Genomic DNA, 26,487 nt, shown 5'->3' with positions numbered 1-26,487 from the left:
GGCCACCACTATGACAATGAGAGAAACCTCTGAAACCATGACAAAATAAAGTGTTCTTCCATTTAAGTTGATTATCTCAAGTAGCTGTCACAAGAGAATGCTAATATGGAAAGGCATATACTAATACTGGTCATCCAAGTATGGTGAGTGGGAGAGATCCAGCCTGGAGGCACAGATTTAAGAGTCAGAATATGGAAGATGGCACTTAAAACCATGAAAGGAGAGGGAGGAGACCTGAGGGGAAAGGAGGGGAGAGGAACAGAGGGGAAGGGAGGGGAGGGGAGAGGAAGAACAGCCAGTCAAGGGCAGAGTTTTGTTGAACTCCAAGACTGAGGCAGATAAGGGAACCAAAAAACAGTGGTATGACAAGGAAACACTCCATAAATATTTGTACTATGTGAAGGCCAGTATCAGAACTTGGGCATGCCCCACATCTAAGAGCTAATGCCACATTGCCCTCACCACTGGGAGAAATCACTGGACCCTCTTGCCAACTTCTGGAGTCTTAATCAAATCCACACAACACACACACACACACACACACAAATTTAAGTCTTACTTTCTTTTGGGGGGGGTGTTGAGTCAGGGTTTTACTCTAGCCCAGGCTGACCTGGAATTCACTATGTAGTCTCAAGGTGGCCTTTTACCAACAGCAACCCTCCTATCTCAGCCTCCCCCATGCTGGAATGAAAGCTGTGCACCACCACACCCAGCTTAAGTCTACTTTTTAAAAGGCATTATTAAGAAATATTAGTAAAGTACTGTGAACTCAGATTTTCCTAAATGCCACAAACTATATAGCTGTAACTCTATGCAAAATAAATAGGAAAAGCTACAGAGGGAAAAAAGACAGCAACATCATTTCATCTAAAAAGTATGTCATTACCTAGTGTTCATGCTTATGAAAATTAAATTTCAAAAACCATTTCACTCCAGGGTTATATTCTGATGATATTTAAAAGGTGAGCACACTACTTGCACTCACAATAATTTATGACTTACAAAATACATTTTCCAAAGTGAAAACAGAGTTTTACTTAGTTCAGTCATTAGGGGAAAGAGCCTCAGGTCCAAAACTTCAATATCTTTAGTATGGACTTCTGAAAATCCATAAATACAGGAGGAAAAATAATTCTTCTGGTAAAAATAAGACATTAATATCCTCATATTTCTTCATTAGAAACTGATGTAAAGTGCTTCAATCAATTACTGTGAATGCACATTCTTCACAAACTAGAGCCCAGCCTCTGTGTTGAAAGCATGACTATGACTACAAGTATTCCCCCCTTCCAGTGGAACTTAAGAGACAGGACAGCATTTCAAGTGCATACACTCTTAAATGTGAACATACTTGTTACTGAGGTCACATCATTACATGTACAAGGAGTCATTTCAGCCCCTCACACATTGAGACATCATTCAACTTTTTGTTTAAACACACAAAAGTTAAAGACAGACCTCTTTTGTCCCTCACTACATTCTCCCACCTCTCATTGTACATCAACTCCAATGACAGTATCACTATAATTTAATTTGATACTGAAATTTAGAATATGAACATCATTTTAGTGTGTTCTTTTAATTTTTTAGTGCTAGGCATTGGACCCAAGACTTCAAAACTGCTAAGCATGGTGCTACCACTGAGCTACACCCTTAATGCCAGTCTGCAAGAAAGGTAAGTACATTTTCAAAGCAGTATCACAAAGCTGTCCAAAATGTAAGTACAAATTTAAATTTGAAATATAAATCACTTTTCTTGAAAAACTACTGTATATAAAATAAAATGTCTAATGATTTTTTAAATCATTTAAAAGCCAAAAAGTTTCTTACAAAATAAGACCATTTGTTACTCAGCTAGAATCAATTCCTAGCTTCCAGAAACAGTGGAGAGTAGGGGCTGGAACTTGCATATGTGACACTCAATACTGCATTTTTCTAATAAAATATATGGGGCACTGTTTGCAAGAGCTTTCAGTTTTACGAAAGGCCAATGACCAGACTTTGCATTTTTTCTGTATGGACACTAATTCTTTTTGACTCATCTGAAGAGAATTTTCAGTAAAAATGGGTGGCATGAACCTGGAAAGTATGCTGAATCTTCAGGCTAGGTTTGTATTTTCATGACTTTCTGTAAAGCCATTGTTGCTAGTCTTGATAGTTTATATTCATTATTATTTGTGTGTGAGAGAGATGAGAACACACACACCCACGCACATACTCGTGCACGATGTGGAGGTCCAAGGACAACTTTTGGGTCAATTCATACCCCTGAGGCAGGATTTCTTGCTCTGCTGTCTTTGCTATGCTCCCTAGGAACCTCCTGTTTCCCTGTCTCCACCACCTACCTCACCATTAGCATCTGCACACTGGGATTACAGAAGCTCATCACACTTACACAGTAGCTCTAGGGATGGAACTCTACTCCAGCTAGAGCAGTGAGTACTTCATCCACTGAGCAATCTCCTAGGCCTGTTGTTAGTTTTGACTAGAGCTATGTAAGTGTCAGGACTCTAGCAAGATTTCTTTAAATATTACCTTCAAATATCAACAACTGACTCCTATTTTCAACTGAGATTAGTCTCCCCAAAGGATACTAACAGTGCTGACTACAAACCATCCTCAGAATGTAAAACTTCAGCAGTTTCATGGTCTTACCCATCAAAAATAAAATTTTCAAGGTGGTCTCACTCATAAGCAAGTTAGACATAATTTTATTCAGCTCTAATTTGCCTATATCCATGAATATACAGAACATGTCTACTGGCATCATAAAGACATCTGTTTCCAGATGGGCTGTGATATGATGACATAGAAGTCAAGACAGGTAACCATGCTTTGCTGGGCAAGACATCCCTAGGCTCATCATTTATCCCCTCACTTTATTTACTTAGGCATTTGTTTCTTTTTGTGTATATGTGTGTGGCTGTGGGTGCATGTGTGCCATGCTGTGCATGCCAAAGTCAAAGGACAATTTTCAGGTCCATCCTAGCCTTTAACCTCCTCTGAAACAGCGTTTCTCCTGGATTCTCAATCTGCTGTTCTTTGATGGGCTCCTGGTAAATTCTTCTGTTTCAGCCTCCCATCTAGCTTTAGGTGTCAGCTTTGTGCCTCTGCTTCCCAAGTGTTGGGATTATAGAAGCCGTATGTAGCTTCTGCCTTTTTCCATGGGACCTGGGGATGGAACTCAGGTATTTTCCCTGGAGGGCTTCCATACAGCCCTATCTCCAGCCCCCCGCACCCCCCCTTAACTGGAGAAGGCATGACAGAGCTCAGTGCTCATCCTCCAAGTATCACCTATACATTCCAGGTCAAACTCTGCCCAAGAGAAACTCAAAAGGCTGTTTACCTCATCTGATTCAAGATCCTATCACCTAATTTGTTTTGCTCTGCAAATAGAAGTAATCTCTAGGATGCTTTGGAAGAGTGGACAACAATTAACACTGTTACTTCTTCCACTCCCCAATTAGTAAGGCTTCACTAATGGTCAAACTATGGCCCCTCCCTGAAGACCTGGGTATGCACACCAGCATTTCATTAAATGACAGATCAGACATGTGAAAGTTCCATGGATCATAAAAGTAGGGGTAATGAAGGAAAGAGTCCTTCATCTTTTCCTTCCTCTTCCTGAAAGTCTTGTCCATTGTATCTTCCCACCTCCGAAGAAATGGGGCCAGCCCAACCTGTAAATAGATATCCTGATGCTATAAAATTCTGCCTCCTCTGCAGCCCTGAAGTTTCAATGATCCCCGCACTCTACAATTTTTGGCTGAGACTATAAACACAGGTTCCTCCTTACTTAAAAATAAGCTGCTCTCAAGACTGCATTTCCTTTAAGGCAACACCCTCATTTTTTTTTTCTTATACTGGCAAAAATATTTTTTTAAAAAAGCCAGGTGTGGGGGCACAGGCCTTAATCCCAGCACTTGGGAGGCAGAGGTAGGAGGACTGCAAGGAGTTTAAGGCCACCCTGAGACTACATAGTCAAATCTAGATCAAGGTCAGCCTGAGCTAGAGACCCTACCTTAAAAGAAAAAGAAAAAAAAAACTTCCTTTTATATCCCTTCTTCCCTAAAATCATTGCTGTCAGCTGCTGGAGAGAGATCATTCAGAACCATGTGGAAACACAAGCAGCTTCTTAATGAGCCAAAAGCTTATGTTCATCCTCCCTCAGTCCCCAAAACCCTGTCCTTCACATTGTCAAATGCCCCAAACAAAGAAGCAATGTAAAAACAAGACACTACCCATTCCAAAATTTTTTGCCTCTTCCACCTGGAAGTTTGGCATGACAAACCTGACCACCTTCAAGGTCTCATACACTCAGTTTCCATCATGAATGCCCAGGGCTGAGCACCTCAAGTGCCTTGGAGCACTCTTCCTGGAATATTACCCAAACTAAGTTAGATATCCTTTTTGCCCGACCCCACTGCAAACAACACCTCTTGCACTCTACTTTCCTATTTCAGTGAAGACCTTTATTAATTCCTCATATCACTCAAGTTTGTAACCTAAGAAATCAAACAGAAAGGAAAACATAAAAACTGAAATCTAACTAGGTTCTCACCAATCTGTGAGAAGTCAAGGAACTGATGACTCCCATTTCTTTGACAAACTGGACACTGAACTACAGCATCTTAACCTCCCTACAGCCTTTCTTCTCTTCCCTTCCCTCTCTTCCTTTGCCCCTCAAATCAACCACTCCCACCTGTCAAACTTGACTTTTCTTTAAAAACAATCTCTCAAAATTGCTCTCTTTTCATCTCTGCTGACAACACCTAGTTCATGTACCTGTTCAGGCAGTGTTCCACTCTTATTGGTATTCCTACTTTCTGAAAACTATATATTCAGTCACTAAAACTTCTTTGTGCTATTACTACTCCCTGGTTTGAAAATGCTCAGTATTTCTCCTTTGTCTGCTAATATAGTATATTCTTTAAATTTTTTTTTTAGTATTTTATATTTATTTATTCATGAGAAAGAGAGAATGAATGTGCACCCCAGGGCCTCTAACCACTGCAAATCAACTTCAGACACATGCATCACCAAGTCATCTGGTTTACATGGGTTCTGGGAAGTCAAACCTGGATCCTCAGGCTTTGAAGTCAAGCTCCTTAACGAAGCCATCTCTCTTGCCCAAGTATATTCTTTTATTTAAAAAATCATTTACAGGACTGGAGAGATGGCTTAGCAGTTAAGTGCTTGCCTGTGAAGCCTAAGGACCCCGGTTCAAGGCTCGATTCCCCAGGACCCACGTTAGCCAGATGCACAAGGGGGCGCACGCGTCTGGAGTTCGTTTGCAGTGGCTGGAGGCCCTGGCATGCTCATATTCTCCCTCCCTCCCTCCATCCCTCCCTCTCTCTCTCTCTCTCTGCCTCTTTCTCTCTCTGTTGCTCTCAAATAAATAAACAAACAAACAATAAAAAATCATTTACTTATTTGCAAAGAAAGAGAGAAAGAGAGGAGTGCCAGGGCCACTTGCCACTGCAAAGGAACTTGAGACACAAGCACCACTGTGTACATCTAGCTTTATGTGAGTTCTGGGAAATTGAACCTTGGTGGACAGATTGCAAATAGCACACAAAGAAAGATCCGTAAGTCAAAGTAAAACGAAAACAGTGTCGTGGACAAACTACCTAGTGCTTTGCTTATAGATATTTCAAATACACTAAGATCCCTGTCTTGCCTCTCCTATCATCAAAGAACAGTCTAGCCACATGATGCAAGCTACAAGTTCCCTGCACTGTCATTTCCTCTCCTTGACTTATCCCCTTCTAACCCATTCTTCCCTCTTGAAGAGTTCATCCTAACCCACCTACTCCAGATCCCCTAGCTAGCTCGGGTGCTATGGTGGCCAAAGTGCTTCCTTGACTAGAATGGATCTCTTCCTACACTAACTATGAAATATCCTTCACCCTTACTGAACTTCTAGCTCCTTCAGGGCAGAGCAAGTAACCTGTTCAAGCCTGAGCACTATGTTAAGCCAAATGTTTGCACAGAGAAAAGCATAGTTGGTGTACTGGTTAATGGACAGATGGGAAAAGGACTAAGAAGGGAGGATGGAAGGAAACTGAACAGGGAGGGGAGAAAATACAAAATCACATCCACCCCTCCTAAATTAGCAGAAAATCCAGGTACAGCCACCAGGCCAATAGCACCACTGCAAATAGCTGCTCTGTAAATGCTCACTTCCAGCTGGTCCCAAATGAAGTTACACACCATTTCAACACACTTCAGAACCAGGTAGGTGATGCCACATCAGTGTCCACACTGCAGACATTGTCACAAAACTCTATGCTTTAACAGTCATGAAGGGGGGGGGGGATGTTAAATAATGATTGAGTATCCACATATAAAATAAGCACCTGGAATCAAGCAAGAATTTAGGTAGAATTTTAAATCTGGATCTTTCAGGAAGAATTGAAAAAATGTGTGATACACCAATTCCTAATGTAACTGAAGATATTTTATTTTATTCATTTATTTATTTGAGAAAGAGAAAGAGGCAGACAGACAAAATGGGCATACCTGGGCCTCCCAGCCACTGTACATATACTCCAGATGCATTAGCACCTTGTACATCTGCCTTACATAGAAATCAAACCTGGGTCCTTAGGCTTTGTAGGCAAGAAGAGCCTTAACTGCTAAGACACCTCTCCCACCTTAGCTGTATACATTTTCAATACAGCACTTCTCCCAGTTATGAGGGAGAAATAGCAACTTTCTGGTCTTGATGTACCTTATTTAAGCCATTCTGATGAGAACTGTTTTCTAGGATCTAAGAGCAAACTTGCCACCTGCAAGTGAAACAGCTAAGACTGCAGAGTTTGGTTTCATCATCTACTTGATTTGCTCAAAAGACTACTTTCCTACTACAAACTCTCACTCAAGATCAGAATACACACAGAACCCTATAGCACCCTCTATTAAATCATGTTCTTTAGGCCACCCAGGCAGCATTTAATGCAACAACAATGTACTGATGTGATTTGGTGTCCACATAAAATCAGACAACCTGGGTGAAAAACAAGTAATGAAGGACTTCATAAAAACGTTAAAAAGGATAATTTCTAAGATCCTTTCCACATAGACGTTTAAAGAAATTAGTAATTCAAAGGTGGCTCAAAAAGTCTTAAAAATGGGCCCTAGGAAGGCAGGGTTCAGTGAGGTGAAAGCAGTATCAGTATGCATGCACAGACCCACAGACACAGGACAGGAACTCAATAAGGACAGTTGTAGAGACTACTTCAAAGGCAAATGAATTCATAGCCCAAATGATTTTATGAAGTTCTCTAACAACCTTACTTCCCTGTCACAGTAAAAAAAAAAAAAAAAAAAAAAAGAAGAAGAAGAAGAGGAGGAGGAGGAAAAAAAAAAAGAAAATTTGGCTCATCTAAGATGTTAATTCTTCAAGAACTGGGTATACAAATGCAAAGCTTTAAACACAACTTATAGTGAGCTTATTAAATACTACCTGGGGCACAATTGAGAATTGTATCAAGTGTTTATAAAAACTGTATTTTTAGTATTTGTACATCTTAAAGCTTCAACACAAGAGCGGGGGAGGCCAATTCTAACTATGAGGTCATAGCACTGTTCCTAAGACACAAATACCAAAATTAGCCAATCTAAGTGTAGGAACACCTTTCCATAAGAGCCTTAAACTAGATGTGTTGGGTAACATGACTGGTGCTCTTCACGCGTGATGTGAAAAAGCACTGCCTCTACCTAGCTTTTACTACACGCTATTTTAAATACTAAATCTATGAGGCATTAGAAATCTGCTTTCAAAAACTAAGTGCTGTGCCTCTTAAATCTGTTCTGATTACAACAGTCTTTGTAAAGACCGAGTTTTAAAAAACAAATCTCTACCAGACACCAGGTAGCTGCTTAACAAAAGCCACCTAATGAAACCATAGCTCAGACACAGAAAATAAGAGTTTACTGTCGTACAACATACAATTATGTCCTCTTTCCAAAAATCCTCGGTTCCCAGGGGGCGATGAGGGGGGGTTGAACAAGACAAGAGAAAGTTTCCTTCAAAGAAGTACAGTAAGAAAAAGTCCCGACGAGCAGAATCACCTCTCTAACAACAGCCGTCCAACTTTCTCTCCCGGAGAGCAGAACAAGCACAGCCAGGGCGCACTCCTACCACGTTCGGCCGGCCCAGGAGCTGCCTTCCCCCGCCGCCGCCCCGCACTCGGCGGGGCCCGAGCCGCGAGCGGAACTCCAGCCTCCTCCGCAGACCCACGGCCTGTCCCTCCCATAGCCCGACCTGGAAGAGAAGCGTAAGCCCCACGGGGCGGGCGCGCGGCCGGCTCGGGAGATCCCTGCCCTCACGCCGCAGTCCTCCGCACCCGCCGCCGCGCCATCCCCGCCCGGACGAGCGTTCGCCGCCAGCTCAGCCCCTGCGGCCGGGAGTCTCGCGGCCCTCCGCGAAGCAGCTCGAGAACGCACTCCAAGCCTCAGCAAGCCGCACGCACCCCTCCCGCCCGGCGGGGCCCCAAACTTCACGTCCACGCAACTTACGACAAAGTTGGCCCGAAGTGGCGCGCGGGTGCCGAGAGCACACCTCGCCACCTCAGCGCGCCCCGCAGACGGACAGCGGTCTGCCGGGCACCTCACGGGGCCCGCACGTCCGCATGGCGTGGACGCCAAGCCTGGCCCCGCATCGCCGAGTGCCGCCTGTCCCCACGCGGAGGATATCCTTCCGCCCGCGGCCACGCCTGCCCGCGCCGGCGCTTGTTTCTCCGGCGCCCAAACTCCAGCCCCCTGCGCCCGGCGGCTGCTCTAGGGGCGCGGGGGGCCGCGACCACGCCCCGTCTGGGGATCAAGAAAACTCCGGTGGCTACAAAAGCCGGCTGGGAGTACCCAGTACCGCCAGCTCCCAGGGCGATCTTGCAAAACACCCGAGTTAGTTTGGAGCTTCTAATACCCAGACTACTGTTGGGCAGCCGGCATATGCTGGTGCAAAGAAGTATATGGAATGTTCCCTGCCAGGCAAGGCGAAACATTTGCTTAACTCAAAAGAGAAAAGGGAAAAGGAAAAAAAAAATCTCCTTTTAAAGGGGTCAGCTAAGACACCACGATTCCCTTTAGATTTTCCACAACAGCCAGAAAAATCCCTGAATCTGCATCCGAATGCCTCACTCGGAGTCTCCACCTGGTGGGGCGAAATTCCACAGACCGTCTGGAAAGGAATGCAGTTCGATAGTAATCTGTTTCCTCCCGAAATCTACACTGAGGCCAGGGGGAATGCCCTTGTTGGCTTCGGGACCTGTTTGTGCATAGCTACTTAGCCCAAGGTAGCGAGCACCAACTGGGACCGACACCCCCAGCTCCGGGGCTGGAGGGACAAAAGGCAGCGGAGTCGCCTCGTGCGCGCTCTCAGCCCTCCATTGAGTCCCCAGGGGCCACAGACTGTGAACCCCGCCAAACAAGTACAAGTTTCCCCGCGAGCCGGAGAAACCCCAGGCAATCAGAGGCCCCTCTCGGTGAACGAACTCTCCCGGGCGCATCCCCAGGCCCCAGCTCCAGCCGCAGGCTAAATCTGGTGCAGACTCAGCCGCCATATACTTCCTTGCACCAGCGTTGGGACGCAGCCCGGAGAAGAGGGCCGACTTGACCTCGAAAGTATGTAGAGCTTTTCAACGCAGGGAGGACGAAGAGATCAGATTTCTCAGGGAGCAGTTGGAGAGGACTGCAGGGGGTACTGTAAGGCAGATGGAGGGCGAGAGAGACTACTGTTAAGAGAATATTTCTTTGGTTCAAAGTTAGTGTCACTTCTTAAGCTATCTTGAAAGTGACCAAAAAAAAAAAAAATGGTGTCTAACAGGTTATCGCTGGTAAAAAAAAAAAAAAAAAAAAAGTAATACCTGCAAAGTGAGTGTGCTGATTCGAAGCTGTATATTCCCTTGCTTAGTGTTTTAAATGCACACAATTCACACATCCACCAAATACAAACTTCATCATTCAAAGCCTTGCTTGGCCGAGGCTACTATTATGCAAAATGTCCCTCGACTCACAGATCAATTTCATACAAGGAACAAAGTGGGTATCTCGATCTCCAAACTCAATGGGTCTATGCCCAGCGCTGAGTCTTACCTCAGGACACAACCACACAAGAACACGAGCAATTTGGAAGGTTAGGAGGAGAGCAATGGAAGGCCTAGGGTGATGGTGCTAGGAGGGGAGAAGCAAGAACATTAAAAAAAAGAAAAATGCACAAAAAATATTCCATAACTTAAAAATCACAGGATTTTTCTAGTTACAAAAATTCCTGGTGAAAATCACCACTCACAGATATATACATATGCATATATAATTAACGCTCAATAGGATTAAAACACCTACTTGAGGATTTCGACTTTCCAGGCTTACTGAAAACCCTGGACTAGCCTGGAAGAAGTTGCTATCAGTCACCACAGGAACCGCTGACAGCCGCAGGTGACGATTTTGCTAACTCTTTAACCAACACAGTGACTTGGAGATGGGTTTTTTTGCCACGAGCGAATTGCCATACAATCAAGAAGAAAGTGGTTCAAATTCCACTTATGTCCTTTAAATAGTAAACCTTCCCTAAACCTATCCCCACAGCCTCATGGAGATTATCAGTTGGAAGAGCGATTGTTTAAAAAAAAAAATCTTTCCCCAGCACCGCCTCTGCATCCAGTCCACCCAAGCTGGTTACTGGAATTCTCATGAAGTGTGGCCCGGGTGGGTGATAAATGAAGGCTGGGTTGGTAGACCGAGCTCGCATCCATATCTGTGGAGTGTGGAGTGCCAGTGCCGGGCAGGTCCAAGTTCAACGTCGGAGAGGAAAGGAATCCAGCAAGTAGCGCCTTGCCGCGTGCCTGAACTAGGGGGCGCTGCGCCACTGCAGATCACGCGGTCCCCAATGCGTCCTCCCTGGGCACCATTTCTGTAAGTTACACTGGAAATAATGCACAAACGGCTTCTCTTCTCAAGTTCTTTTGAACAGTGCTCTGTGTATGTTTTATGAATTCCCGAAGCTATGCACAGAGATCTTTCGTTCCCGCGCGGGGCTCAGCTGGGAGGAGAGGGGGAATGTGCAGTCCCCGAGCGTGGAGCCTGGGAGATGCGCATGAATCCCGCACTCGCTCACAGCCGAACACCCCACCTAGTTTCCTTTCACGTTAAACTTAAATCTAGAGAGACGTGCACTGAACAAGGAACTCACCGCTCTCGCTCGGTCGTCGCTGCTCCTCCTCACAGCCCTCGTCGCCTGAAATCCTCGCGCTGTTCAGGTGTGTGCTACGAGCGGGCTCTGAGATACCAACTTCGCCTTCCTCGGATCGTCAGCATCGCCACAACCAGAGTGCGGTCCGCCGGCACTGCGGGGACCCGGGTGGCCGCATCTCCAGAAGCTTCCGACCCAGGGAAAAGTTGGGCTCGGAAAAGAGGCGGAGAGCGAGGGCTGCGGGGAGGCCAGCCCGGGCGCAGCCAAGTTTGTCAGGACATGTCCAGGCGGCCAGCCACCGAGTTGAGGAGCTGCGGCGAGCGCGGCCTCATTCCCCCCTCCTCCTTCCCTCCCTCCCTCACTCCCTCTCGCCAGGAGAAGCTGGGGGAGGGGAGGTGACGTCAGCGCCCGCCCCGCCCCCGGCTCCCGGCCCACGGGCTGCTCGGACCCGCTCGGCCCGCCAGCAGTCGCAGCTGCGGGCGCCGCGGGGCCTGCGGGGCTCCGGGCAGCCGCGGTCCCCGGCCGCCTGCGCCGCTCCGGCGCGGGCCGGCCTCGCCCTCTGCGCCCGGGCCGTGGGGCCGCAGGTGTGTTCTCTTCCGCGGTTCAAAGTCGTCACCCGCCGGCTTCCTGCAGCGCGGAAGCGCTGGTTTCTGCAGACTGGACTGGACGACTTGGACTTTGTGGTCCTCCAACTTCGAGGAATGTGATCTGCCTGCGTTAGTCCTGCTATGGCGCTGTCTGCGGTCTTTGTGCTGGAAATCTCAGCTACTTGTGTTCAATTTGAGCCCTTTCCACAGGGGAATTTTAGACATACTGGGAAAAATGGAGAAGGTTCCGAGGGTGAGGGAGAGATGGAGGTGGAGCCAATCGTAACGTATTTTTCCAGAAATCTGTAGTGACAGCTAGTACACAATTCAGTCCACTCAAAACGACATAGAAAACTATGATAAATGCAAACGCTGTTGGAAGTTAGTATAAATGAACGCGTCGCCTTTTGTCAGCATCTAGGCTACAAGAAAATATCCGCTATGGAATATTGTTTAATGTCACTAAAGAATCAAAACATATCTCCTGAACATCATGAACTTCTAAGGGAGCCATTCCTGTAAATTGACACTGTCCCCAAAAGATCCGCATTAAAATTTTTCAAAGCCTTGAAAAGGGGGAGGGGGCTGGAGGCAGGCACTTTAAATAGCTGGTCTTTCTCTTTTGAGAAGCAAAATGAAAGACATTTAAGACCCAAACAAGCCTAGGGGCTCAAACAGTTAAGGCCAAGGAAAAGAGTAAGTGCTTAATTATTGTATGTAGTTAGACTTGAGGAAGTCCTATAACTGCTCCAAGTTCCAGTGGTCTCATCTGTGATAGAACAAAATCTGCTTTACATGGTTAAAAAACAAACATACATATTTACATTAATAAAAGATACTGTACCCGATGTCACTCCTTAGCATCCATTCTACTGAGCATCCTAAAAGTGTCAAGCACACAGCTCCTGTTCACTTGCACTTCCGACCCCGACCCCCTTGGCAGTGTCTCCTTCCAGATAAAGCATGGGGGGTAGGAGGGAAGCTCTAGGAAGGTAGGGGAGGGAAGGACGGGGAAAGGACCTGCAGGCTAGGGGTTAGCTGGAAGGTGCCAGATTCTTAGAGGCAATCAAAGGGAAGACGGGCCTGAGGGCACCCAGCCCACTTCCCAGCCATCTCCACTGTAACTACCTTTGCAGTTTCCTCTATGTCAATAGATGAAATTAGAAACTGATATTGATTGCATATTAAAGTAAGTCACTTTGATTTAATATGCTGGTCTTTAGAGTTACATTAGTAAACAAAATGACTTCTAATTTAAAAAGAATAGTTCGGATCTTATGGGTAACTACTGATAGTAGTAATTTAAAAAACAACCAATTTTACAAGGAGAGAGGCAGGGGACTCTTAATGAAAACCCTAGAACTTTCCAGGGTAGTAGTGACTACCCACATGTGGCAACTTTTATTTAAATGAAATTGAATTAACATCCACTTCCTTAGTGTCCCTAACTACTTTCACATAGTCAATATACATATTTGGTTAGTGGCTACTGTTTGGGTCTGAGTACATTTTAAAACATTTTCATCATGACAGAGTTCTTTTAGAAAACTGTGTTAAAGATTATAAAACTCTTGTTAGTTGTATAAAACTCTCTCTTTTAGTTGCCTTCCATCTTTGCTGAGTACAAATCCCATGGGAAAGTCATTCTTTTTTTTTTTTTTTTTTGTTTTTTGTTTTTTTTGTTTTTTTGAGGTAGGGTCTCACTCTAGCCCAGGCTGACCTGGAATTCACTATGTAGTCTCAGGGTGGCCTCGAACTCACAGTGATCTTCCTACCTCTGCCTCCTGAGCGCTGGGATTAAAGGTGTGTGCCACCATGCCCAGCTCCGGAAAGTCATTCTTGTTGCTGGTTTGTGGGGGGGGTTTTTTGTTTGTTTGTTTTGTTTTTCGAGGTAGGGTCTCACTCTAGCCCAGGCAGACCTGAAATTCACTATGTAGTCTCAGGGTGGCATCGAACTCACAGTGATCCTACTACCTCTGCCTCCTGAGTGCTGGGATTAAAGGCGTGCACCACCATGACCGGCTTTTTGGGAAAGTCATTCTTTTAAACAAGACAGGATTTAAGTCATTTCTAGGAATAGCCCTAAGACTGAATATTTAGTAAGACTTGACTGGCTTCTGGCATCCCACCCTCTCTGTGCCTGCATTCTTCTTTCTCCTCATTTCCTGGAGGTGGCAGGAAGCATCAGCTCTCTTCATGCCCCTAACGCTTTGGAATTCTTTTATCCATTGCATCCTTGGGAATCTACCTGTACTGTGGGGCAGGGGAGGGGACTAGAACACATCAATAGTCAATCTGGAAAGTGTCAGTAGGGCTTAACTATGAGCTTGAGGGTGCAAACATTCCTCTTCCTTCCCCGTTCAGAATAACAAGGGTTTTCTTAAAATCATACCCTAATGATACAACTTTCTTCCAATGGTGAAATTCCAATGCCATAACCAATTATTTTAAAAATTATTTCAAGGTATGACAAATCATCTAGTGATCACTAACCATATTTTTAATTACAATATAAATATATATCTACATTTTAGGGATAATTGCATAGTGGAATAGGTAGTTGTAGACTTTTTGTCCTTTCTAAAACTTTACTCAATATCCCCAAGTAGTTTGGGAGCAGACCTTTGCAAGATAAAAAGAATCCTTGTGGGCTGGAGAGATGGCTTAGCGGTTAAGCGCTTGCCTGTGAAGCCTAAGGACCCCGGTTCAAGGCTCGGTTCCCCAGGTCCCACGTTAGCCAGATGCACAAGGGGGCGCACGCGTCTGGAGTTCGTTTGCAGAGGCTGGAAGCCCTGGCGCACCCATTCTCTCTCTCTCCCTCTATCTGTCTTTCTCTCTGTGTCTGTCGCTCTCAAATAAATAAATTAAAAATTAAAAAAAAAAAAGAATCCTTGTGCCACTGTCCTCAATGATTGAAAGAATTCAAACTTGCCATTTTAAGCAGTAAGCAAGGAACCCATACAGAAACTACTAAATTCTTTCTCAGTAAAGGCAGTAGAGGGACTATTTGGATTAAACCTAGGAGACCTGGTTTGCATTTTGTCTTTGATAGGTAAATATCTAAATTTGTGTGATTTTACAGAATTTTGGAGACTCTGATAAGAGAAACAACTCTTGGTTGTGAAAGATACCACTAAAGAATGATGATTCTGGGCTAAAGAGATGGCTCATTGGGTAAGAGCAGTTACTGTGTGTGGTGGTTTGAATAGAATAGATGGCCCCCAAAATATTCACTTTTTATTTATTTATTTTTGTTCATTTATTCATTTGAGAGTGACAGAGAGAGAAAGAGACAGAGAGAGAGATTGAGAATGGGCGTGCCAGGGCTTCCAGCCACTGCAGACGAACTCCAGATGCATGCGCCCCCTTGTGCATCTGGCTAACGTGGGTCCTGGGGAACCAAGCCTCGAACCAGGGTCCTTAGGCTTCACAGGCAAGCGCTTATTGGCTAAGCCATCTGTCCAGCCCCACTTTTTTATTGTTTGTAGTTTGCTTCTGTAGCCACCTAGCTGGAGGCAATGTGACTGGGTGATCTTAAGGTTTGGTGGTGTGTCGCAACCACCTCGACCAGCAAGAATGACGCGACCTGAGAGCACTTCTTTAAGCAGTTTATTCAGGAACCTTGAACCATCATCTGACCCCAGGGAGAGCCGACCCACAAGCTAAGTAGTACTGCGCTAGCCAACCCTAGTGAGCCACGTGGCCCATGCAGATAGGTCCACGATTAAGGAAGCAGAATTAGTTAAGCAGCCTCAGCCAAATAAGGACTTGTTTATCCCAGAGAGCGCTCGCTGTCGGGCTAGCAGAAGGCAGAAGCCGACACCATCTTTAGGGCGCAGCACATCGCAGCTCTCCACAGTTCCCCCTTTTTGTTTTAAACGAAACAGGTGAAAGTAGAGGTCTGAGCTCTGTAGTGAAATCCAGTACCGACTTTTCCAGAGGCGGGAGTAAGGATGGATATTATGGGGAAAGGACGGTACTAACCCGCTTTCTCTCAGACATGCTCTCATCTAGGCTGCTAACTGCAGGCGGCATACCTAGAGTGCAGTGCTTTGCCTCGCAACCTGAACGTGCTGAGTATTCTAGCTCTTCATGACAGCAAGCCATGCATAAGGGGACTGTCCTGCCTCAATGGCTGTAAAGGCTGAATAATCATAGCTGCATTCCTTTGCTGTGTGACCCTCATCTTGCATAGACACCACAGGCCCACCAAGAAGGCCAGCACCAGGAGAACAGCCATCGCTCCCAATAGCACCATGACAAAAGGGAGCCCACCTAGGCTGAGGGGGAATATCCATGTCATCTCCATAACTCTGAGGCCATCGACCACTAATCCAGGAGGCATTAACTGAAAATTGGCCTGGGTTCCAAGAGGCTTCCATCCAGGCAGCAGACTGATTATAAAGCATCACACATGAGCTTATTGACTAATATTACTTACCAGCAAAAAGCACAAAACTTCCCACTAGTCATACACTAACATTGCCTTCAACGGGACTAATTTCCCCATCCAAGGGCAAATAGGAGAGACCTAAACTTTTATTGCTAGCAAAAAAGCTAGGGAAAACTTGGGCACTATATTGAACCAGAAGAGGCTTTGGAAACACTGACAAGATCCCCCATCGAGGTTCTGCCTGAGTCAGACTCCACCTCAGGCCTATCAGCATCCATAGTGGAAGGATCTTCATGTTGGACTTTTCTGGTCAGTCTCTTGGGCACCCACACTGGATCCTGAAGATCCTGCGGAAAAACACAAACAGACCCTCTCGTCTACGTCAATACAGGATCAGGGCCATGCCACGTTCCTGTGAGCACATCTTTCCATTTAACATATCCTTCCAGGGATCCACCTTGATGCTGATGATGATCTGCCGTGGAAAGGCCATCCATGTCCAAATTTAAAAAATTAAGAGTAAAAAGAGCTAGAGATATTCTTTCCTTGGGGGTGCAGCCTTGGCCTATTCCCCCTTTTTGTTTTTGTAAGCATTCTTTTAAGGTGCAATGAGAACGTTCCACAATTCCTTGTCCTTGAGGATTATAGGGTAATCCATGATTAAGCTGTACCTCCATCTGTTTGCAGAAGGAGGTAAAAGTCTGAGCCGTGTAGGCTGGTCCATTATCTGTTTTTAGTTGTTGCGGCTTCCCCCATGCTGCCCAGGCTCCCAAGCAATGTTCTATGACATTGCGAGCTTTTCCTCCACTCAAGGAGGTAGCATAAATGACACCTGGACAGGTGTCCACAGAAACATGAACATATCTTAAAATTCCAAATTCTGAAATATGTGTTACATCCATCTGCCAGATCTTAAGCGGCATCAACCCTCTAGGATTTACCCCTACACTGGGAGGATGATGGTGAATCACACATTGAGGGCAATCTAGAACTACCTGTCTGGCATCCGCTCGAGACAGATGAAATTTCATTTGTAAGGTCTTAGCGTTGACATGGAAAGTCTGATGAAATTGTTTGGCTTGATCTAAAGACGAACTCAAAAAAATACATTCCATCCTGGTCCATTGGTCAACAACATCATTTCCTTTACTTAATGGTCCAGGCAATCCTGTATGCGCTCTAATATGTTCAATATAAAAGCAATGTTTTCTATGCCAAATCAAATTTTGTAACTCTTGTAATAAGGCATATACAGTACTGTTATTCTTTATAGGGCCTGCTATTTCTAAAATTTTTACTACATTAACTACATATGCTGAATCTGAAATCAAATTAAATGCAAATTGACAATTTTTAAACACTTCTAACACGATTTTCAGTTCCACAATTTGAGGAGAGCCTGGTTGAAACTGGCATAACACAGGTTCCTGCTTCTCTACCATATAAGCCCCACAACCTGTCTTTGAACCATCAGTAAATACATTTGGTGCTCCCTTAAGGGGAGATATGGAGGTGATTTTAGGAAAGATTATAGGATGTTCCTTGAAAAATGATAATAAAGGATGTTTTGCATAATGATTATCTATCACTCCATCAAAACTACACTGTAAAATTGCCCAATCATCTACAGTGCGAAAATCATTTAAGGTTTTTAAATTATCTTTTCTCAAATCAACCTTTTGTGGGACTATTTGATTTTTATTAATTTTGGCTCCTAAGTAATTCACAACCTCATCCTTTTGTACCTTCTCAGGAGCAATATATAGGCCTTTCTTCTTTAACAAATCGATTAATTTTAAATATGCATTATCTAAAACCTTTTCATCTTTTGCAGCAAGCAAAATGTCATCCATATAATGGAAACATTTAATTGCGGGAAACTCCTGCCTTAAAGGTTGGATGGCGGAACCTACATACAATTGACACATTGTAGGACTATTAGCCATGCCCTGTGGTAAAACAACCCATTCATATCTTTGATCTGTTCTTCATGATTGCAGGATGGCATGGTAAATGCAAACCTTTCACTATCTTGTTGACACAGAGGAATGGAGAAAAAACAATCTTTAATATCAATAATGATTATAGGCCAGGAAGCCGGCAATGATGATAACAACGGCAACCCTCGTTGTACTGGGCCCATAATCTGCATTTGCTGATTAATAGCCCTCAAATCATGCAGCAAATGCCATTTACCAGATTTCTTTTTAATCACAAATATGGGTGTATTCCATGGTGACACTGAAGATTTTGTATGTTTTAAAATTAACTGCTCTGCCACTAATTCCTTAGTAGCACTTAATTTTTCAGAGGAGAGTGGCCACTGAGGAACCCACATTGGCCCCTCTGTCTTCCAAGTGATGGGAATCCCTTCCTCAGTGGCCCCTATGAAAAACCCAGACCTTCCCTGGGGCTTCTCTGTTGAGTGGTAATTGGACTTTTACGTCCTTGCAGGTACTTCCCTATCCCATACCCTGGATGGTATCCCATATCCTGCATAATCTTTTGGGAAATTTTTGAGTATTCATTACTTAACTTAAAACCCATGTCTTTTAATAGGCCTCTTCCCTAAAGGGAAATAGGAAGTTTTAGCACATATGGTTGTATGACCCCAGAATGTCCCTCCTGATCTTGCCATTTTAACTGTCTTGCACTCATATCTGGAGTTTTTGCATAACCTAGGCCTTGAAGAGTTTAAGAAGCCTGTATTGGTCAATTGGATGGCCAGTCTCTTTTTGAAATAATACTTTTATCTGCCCCGGTATCCAGAAGCCCAAGAATTTCTTTGCCTTCAACCCTTAATTTTAATGTAGGTCTCTGCTCAAGATCCAGGGATAAAAATGTTAAATCATTCCCTGTGGACCCAAATCCTTTATCTCCTCTCTCTCGTAAATTAGCGGTAAATCTTTCATGAAGGCTGGGTAAAATGAGTAACTGGGCTATACGATCTCCGGGGGAAATGGTCACAATCCCTTGAGGGGAAGACACCATGATCTTAACTACACCGGTAAAATCTGGATCAATCATGCCTGGATGAACTATCAGGCCTCGTAAGGCTGACGATGATCTTCCTAGCAACAAACCAACTGTACCCGGTGCTAGGGGTCCTTTAAAATCAGTATCCACCACCTGGACCCCCATGCGAGGAGTTAATACGAGTCTGATGGTGGCACAGAGGTCCAATCCTGCTGAGCCCGCAGTGGCTCTCCGTGGTCCCTCAGATGACAGAGGGTGGGCCATCTCTCCACTTCCTGGTTGTTGTTCTGACTCTCTATTGCCCCATATATTTGTGGGCCCTGGTGGCTTGGGCCCCACTGTCCATTTTTTGGATGGGCTCCACCATCACCTGGACTAAGAAATTGTCCATTAATATCCTTCACAGATCGGCATTCATTAGCCCAGTGGTTCCCCTTTTTACATTTCGGACATAGCCCAGGATGCCTGGGGCGTAGGCTGTTTCCTGTATTTGGTGCATTTTCCCTCTCAGGGCATTGCCTTTTAAGATGTCCCATCTTGCCACATCTAAAGCAAGCCTTTGAACCTCCTCTCTTGTTTTCAGACAGCTGTACCACAGCCACTGCAAGACCAGCATTTGTCAGGGGTCCTCCTAGTTCTCTACAAACTTCCATCCAAGCCTCCAGTCCCTTGCTCTTATATGGGGTAATAGCAGCTCTACATTCTTTTGTAGATTGCTCATAAACTAACTGTTTTATAAGGGGCATAGCAGCATCAGGATCCCCAAAAATCCTTCCTGCCACTTCTACCATTCTCGCCACAAAGTCAGAGAATGTCTCCATGGGTCCTTGTAAATTCTTAGTAAGATTACCGCTGACTTTTCCTTTGTTCGGCAAGGATTTCCATGCCTTAATGGCAATCCGATTGACCTGTCCATAAACCTGTACAGGATATCCTGTCTGCTGGTTGGCATACCTTCCCTGTCCTAGCAACATATCTCTGTCCCAGACGGGATTTCCATCCCTAGCATTGACAGCAGCCTGCTCTGTAGCAAATTCAATTGTAAAGGCTCTCCAATCTAAATATTGTCCTGGACTCAAGCAGGCTCGGGCTAGTCCACCCCAATCATTTGGGGTCATGCAGTGCCTGTTCAATGACTCTACTTGGGCTATGGTGAATGCAGCAGTTATGGCATATGTTCTGACTGACTCAGATAGGGACTTGATGACCTTAAAATCAAGAGGCTCCTCATAGCGGTTACCCTGAGCATCTTGAAAAACTGGACAAGAAAGTTGTACCTCTGATTTTAAAGCTTGCCACACTTCCGGGCAAAAGGAACGTCCTGAACCTCCCGAGGGAGCTGGATTGCCCGACTCATCATACAATGGCGGAGCAGAAGGGATCTTGTTCAGCTGTCCCGCCATACTATTGGGCCCTGACTTTTCTTTTTCCTTCTTCTTATCCTTCAAAGAATGTTTGTCCATTCTCTCTACCAAAGCTTGCAGCTCCTCATCTGTATCAGAGCAGTCCGTGTCTGTTGTTTCCCTTTCTCCTGACTTCTCTGATCTTTCTTCCTTTAACATTTCTAAAGCTGTTTGTCCTTCCTCCACTGCTCTGCAGTACCTCTGGTCCTCGAGACAGCATCTAATCAGCTTCCAGATTGGTCTAACTCCTGCCTTTAAAGTTCCCTGATCCCAAGTGAAGTCCAGATCCCTCCCTAACTTATCCCAGCACGCGACCGTTAGGTTACCCGACATCGCAAACCAGGGGGCGATAGTATCGCACTCATTCAAAAATCTCTCTAGGGTACTTTTCTTAACTTTTAAATTCTTTGACAAAAGCAGCTCCTGAACAGCCAAAAAAATTGGGTGCAAATGAGAAGCGCCCATAGTTACTTTTACCTTTAACTCTGCTCACTGGTCTGCAGTGACTTTACTTTCGGTTTTCTATCACCGCAAACTCTTCTTCACTCTCTTTTTATCTACAGAGTAGAGCACAAGTTGTCGCTTCTCTGTGATCTTTATTGTCCCACCTTACCTTAGGGAACTTACCAGCGCTGCCCTGACTGCAAAAAGTTCTGAGCCTCCTTCGAGAGAGAGGTTCCCCGTATGGGCCACCACTTGTCGCGACCACCTCGACCAGCAAGAATGACGTGACCCGAGAGCTCTTCTTTAAGCAATTTATTCAGGAACCTTGAACAATCTTCTGACCCTGGGGAGAGCCGACCCACAAGCTAAGTAGTCCTGCGCTAGCCAACCCTAGTGAGCCACGTGGCCCATGCAGATAGGTCCACGATTAAGGAAGCAGAATTAGTTAAGCAGCCTCAGCCAAATAAGGACTTGTTTATCCCAGAGAGTGCTCACTATCGGGCTAGCGGAAGGCGGAAGCCAACACCATCTTTAGGGTGCGGCACATCGCAGCTCTCCACAGTGGTGGGTTTCAGATTTAAATCTAAAGATATGCAAAGTGTGCCTAGCAGGAGTCCCTGAAGTATGCTGTGGCTTTTGGCTTTTGGCTTGTACTTCTCTTTCTCTCTGCTTGGGCCTGTGAAGGCAGGCCAGCTTCTTTTGCCATTATGGAACTTCCCCTGGATCTGTAATCTTCAATAAGTCCCTTCCTCCATAACTGTGCCTGGTCTGGAAGTTCATCTCAGCAAACCTGAAGCTATCTGCTACAGAATTTGGTACCAAGGAGTGGGCTGAGATGAACCTGACTATGTAGATCTTTTGGAACCTTTGTTTTGGAGAAATAGGCATGGACTTGGTGCTTGCAGGTGAAGATGTCTTCTGGAGTGGTAAGCCAAGTTTATGGACTATTCTGATGAGAGTCTGAGAATGCTAAGTGCAGATAGCATTGAACTTTGAGGCTTGGCTTATGAGCTTTCTAAGCATAAGGAAAGACTGCAGAGAACTTTGTTGGAACTGGACTACTGGCATAAGGGCTGGCTGTGTCCTGCTGCCCAAGCCCAGAGAGTTTGATCAAGGTTAAATTTGTAATGGAATGATGTGCTTGGCTAGAGATATTGGACGGAGAGATTTAAGATTTTAAGCTGGAAAACCTCAAGCAAGTTAAAATTACAGGCACTGAAACTGGTTTTAGGTTACTGAATCTGCTATTGTCAAACACATTAGCAATCTTAAAGGAAGATGGTTCAATTGCTTTACCATGGAAAGGATGCCCAAGGAAAGACTATCAGAAATGCAAACACTTTTGGGAAGAGTTGACTGGACAAGGAACCTGCTTTTCAAGGTTATGATTTATTTTGTCTGTGAATTAAGAATATGGCTGTGTTCTGCACACCTGGTATTGGTTTCAGAAGCATGAAAAATGCAAGGAGTGGTTGTTAATTGCACATGGTTCCAGGAGCTGCTGCTGAGATGTGGCATGAGGCAGGGCATGATACCCTGATAGGCTGAAAGAGCCTTTGGAATATGGACCGTGGTTTGCATGAAGACCTCAAGATGTTTGGGATGTACCAGGATAATGCAAGTGCTACCATAGAGCACACTGTTGGCCTGAGATGGAAGTGTTCCCTGGCTACTCTGCCCAGCTGGAGGGGCAGAATTGGAAAGTCTGGAGACTGTTAGGCTCTGGTTATATTGAACTTGAACTGCAGAAATTTGATGTTTCTTTGATGGTTGTTGAGTTTGCATTATTTTAGTCTCTCCTTCCTATGCCTTATAGTTGAGAATGTTTACTCTGGGCCTTTATATGTTAGAAATGTTTAACTTTTTTGATTTTACAGGTCTTAATATCTTAAATTGGTCAAGACTGTGGGGACCTTTGAAATTGAACTGAGTACAATTTTCAATGTGTGACGATTATAAATCTATTGGGGGCCAGGGGTGGAATGTGGTGGTTTTAATAGAATAGATGGCCCCAAATATATTTTTTTATTGTTTTTAATTTGCATCTGTAGCCACCTGACTGGAGGCAATGTCACTGGGTGATCTTAAGGTGTGGTGGTGGGTTTCAGATTTAAATCTAAAGATATGCAAAGTGTGCCTAGCAGGAGTCCCTGAAGTGTGTTGTGGCTTTTGGCTTTTGGCTTGTACTTCTCTTTCTCTCTGCTTGGGCCTGTGAAGGCAGGCCAGCTTCTTCTGCCATTATGGAACTTCCCCTGGATCAGTAAGCTTCAGTAAATCCCTTCCTCCATAACTGTGCATGGTCTGGAAGTTCATCTCAGTGAACCTGAAGCTGTTTGCTACACTGCACATATGTGAGCACCTGAGTTTAGATGCCCAGCACCCAGATAAAAAGTGAAACATGGTTACATATGCCTGTAACTCCAGTACTAAGTCAGGAGGCTCACTGGAGCTAGCTGGTCAGCCAGTCTAGCTAAAACCAGATAGATGCAATATCAGTGAGAGACCCTATCTCAAGGAAATAAGGCAGAAGAGTAACAGAGGATGACACTAGACCTACCCTTCAGGCCTCCACACCCATGTTCAAAAGCACTCACAGCAGTACACACACACTAAAAGAAAGAATGAGAATTGTGATGTCATTATTCTCCTGAGATGCATCTGCTATCTTCATTCACATCTCATCTATGAAGCTTTGCAAAATCAACAGTAATAAGCAAGATTTGTTTACTTCAGAGCATGCATGTATAATTCTCTCTGTGTGTGTGTGTGTGTGTGTGTGTGTGTGTGTGTGTGTGCGTGCGTGCGTGCATGTACCCATGCTAAGGAAAGTTATACTTCTGAGTTATAGCCCAGCTATCTTTCACTTTTTATTTTAAGGCAGAGTCTCACTAAGTTTCCTTGAACTCACTCTAGTCCAGGAAGGCTTGAAGTTAGCATTATCTTGTCTTAGCCTCTCAGGTACCTGGAAATATAGACCTTTACCACCAGGCTGGCTGATCTGGTTAATTCTGACAAAATCTTTTATGATTTGAGTTTGAAATGCCACCACAGGCTCATGTTTTGAGCACCACTTTCCAACCTGGTAGCACTGTTTGGGGGGGCTGTAGAAACTTTAGGAGGAAGGGCATTTAGAAAGTCATTAGGGTCCTTGGCCTTTGACCATTATGACCCAACCCTTGGTACTGTTTTGTTCTCTTCCTGGTTGTACTTCCTGGTTCAGTGACACTCAGGAACTATCTCAGCCTCTCTATCCCACTGCCATGAACTGAGCTATTCTTTCATGCCTTCCCAGTCATGATGGATGGAAATCTCATGAAAATTTAAGTCAAAGTAAATTCTTCTTTAAATTGTTTCTGTCAGGCATTTTGGTCATAGCCAATAAAACGTAGCTAATACAACATGCTAGATGGGCCATGTCTTTAATCCCAGTACTTGGGAGGCAGATATAGGAGGAAGTCTGACCTGAGACTACATGGTGAATTTCAAGTCAACCTGAGCCAGAGCAGGACCCTACCTTGAAAAGCCAAATAATAATAATAATAATAATAATAATAATAATAATAATAATGATGATGATGATGATGCTAGGTTCTGGATGGTATTTGCAATAATACCCTACCCTGGTTTTGCAGATGAGAAACTGTGGTATAAGTCCTGTGCTAAATCACACTTTTGGACTGAAACCTACAGATGGCTGGTTGCTGAGTCAACATTCCTAGCACAATATAGCTCCTTATAGCTTGATCCTCATCTGCACTCTTTATGAACCATAACTGTTGCACATTAAAGATCAGCAATGTTGTGGTTTAAGAATTGGCCTAGGAAGAGAGTGAAAAGCTATGAAATGATAGCCAGGCTGCTTTCTAATAGCTACACTGAATAGAGATAAATCATTCTTTATGAATGGTCCTTTAATCACAGAATGAGAGTATCACTTATTGTATTTAGGAATATGTGTGGAATACATCCATTATTTGTTTGGTTACTTATTTTCCTAGGTATATGTACATATACTTCAGCACATAGCTTTTGAATTCAAAATCAGCATCTGGCTTTTAAGTCATTTAGGCTGGACAACAGAAATATACACACCACTGACTCTCAATGAATTCTGACAAGTACCAACTCATAGGATTTCATGATAAGCATTTCAGTTTATACCTTACTTTTCCCTTTCCTGATTGATCTGGAATTACTGATGTTTCTTTATCTCTTGAATAGTCCTTTCTTTCCTTCATTTTTGCTGATGCATATGGCAAGTAGTTTTACCATTAGACTATTCCCAACAAATCAGCGTTTTGGTTATGAGATTCTATCCTTTGTCTTGGTAACATTTTGTGGACATGAAAGGCATATCAGTGACTTTCTCATTGCTTGGACAAAATACCTGACCAGAAGCAGCTTAATGAAGGAAAGAGTTTTGTTTCAGCTTCCAGTTTCAGAGGACAGAGTCCATTATGGGAGGGAAAACGTGGCAGGAGCAGTAACGCAGAGTCCCATTGTAATATAGCAGGGAAGAAGTAGAGAGAGGGAGAATAGCAAACAGGGCTTGACTATAAAACCTCAAGTCAGGACCCTAGTGCCACGCTTCCTTCAGCAAGGTTCTAACTCCAAAATGTTCTACAACTTCCCAAATAGTGATACCAACTTGGGCTTAAGAAGTCAAACATATCATACTTCCAAATCATCACATTCTGTTCCTGGTCCCCATAGATTTATGACTATATCATGATAAAAATGAATTCAGTCTAACTTTAAAATTTCCCACACTCCTTATCAGTTCTAACTGTTCAAAAGTCCAAAGTCTCTAAACTGTGAACTGTATGAATCAAAACACTTCCAACATATAATGGAACAGAATAAATATTTCTACTCCAAAGTGAGGAATGGGGTTATAATAAAAAAAAAATACTGAACCAAATCATGTCTGAAACTCAGCAGAGCAGATACCAAATCTTCCATATCCAGTATCTGAGACTGATGAAATCCTCTAGATTCCAAAATGCATGGAGAGTTTTGCTCCTCCAATGGTGTTACCTGTCATTTTCATGGGTTGGCTTCACCTGAGCCCACAGCTTTTCTTGGTGCATGTCCCATATTCTTATCCTTTCTAACAAGCATTATAGGGTCTCCATTGCAACTTATAGTTTGTTACAGTTTCATAGGACCTCCTGCAAGGACTTCAACCCTACTTCACATTGCTTAGCCTCAGTGGCTCTCAGGAACTGTGGTCAAGTACTTCATCACCCTCTATATATTGCATTTTTCATGCTTCCAAAACGGGTAGTACCATGTGGATGATGCTGCCAAGTTCTATTATCAGATTGGGGTGATGCATGCCTTGGAACATAGTGAAAACAGCCTTTGCATGAGGACCTTGGGGAGCAGAGACCTCCTTTAGAATTCTTCCTTCAGGCCTTTCCCTTTCAAGATAATTCACATTCATACTATATTAAGCCTTCCATGAGCTGGGGCTTACCTTCAGGACAT

General features: G+C 44.3%; 1 protein-coding gene across 6 annotated transcripts in view; it reads right to left on the bottom strand.

Moving 5' to 3' along the window:
* The window catches only part of Fat1 (FAT atypical cadherin 1), a 130,386-nt gene extending 118,871 nt beyond the window's left edge, over positions 1-11,515 (bottom strand). For 3 of the 6 annotated variants that reach the window (XM_045146498.1, XM_045146504.1, XM_045146506.1), the window contains exon 1: positions 11,195-11,513. The gene's annotated coding sequence lies outside the window, so the exon portion shown is untranslated. Of the gene's footprint in view, positions 1-8,523; positions 8,651-11,194 lie in introns of those variants that run through there. The other 3 variants (XM_004666369.2, XM_045146502.1, XR_006636336.1) reach the window with 3 other exon arrangements.
* Positions 11,516-26,487: the final 14,972 nt, after the last annotated feature.

Source organism: Jaculus jaculus, chromosome 1, assembly GCF_020740685.1.
Source record: "Jaculus jaculus isolate mJacJac1 chromosome 1, mJacJac1.mat.Y.cur, whole genome shotgun sequence".
NCBI classification, from domain to species: Eukaryota; Metazoa; Chordata; class Mammalia; order Rodentia; family Dipodidae; genus Jaculus; species Jaculus jaculus.
The sequence above is the reverse complement of the archived record's forward strand: the minus strand, read 5'-3'. Positions and strand labels throughout refer to the sequence as shown.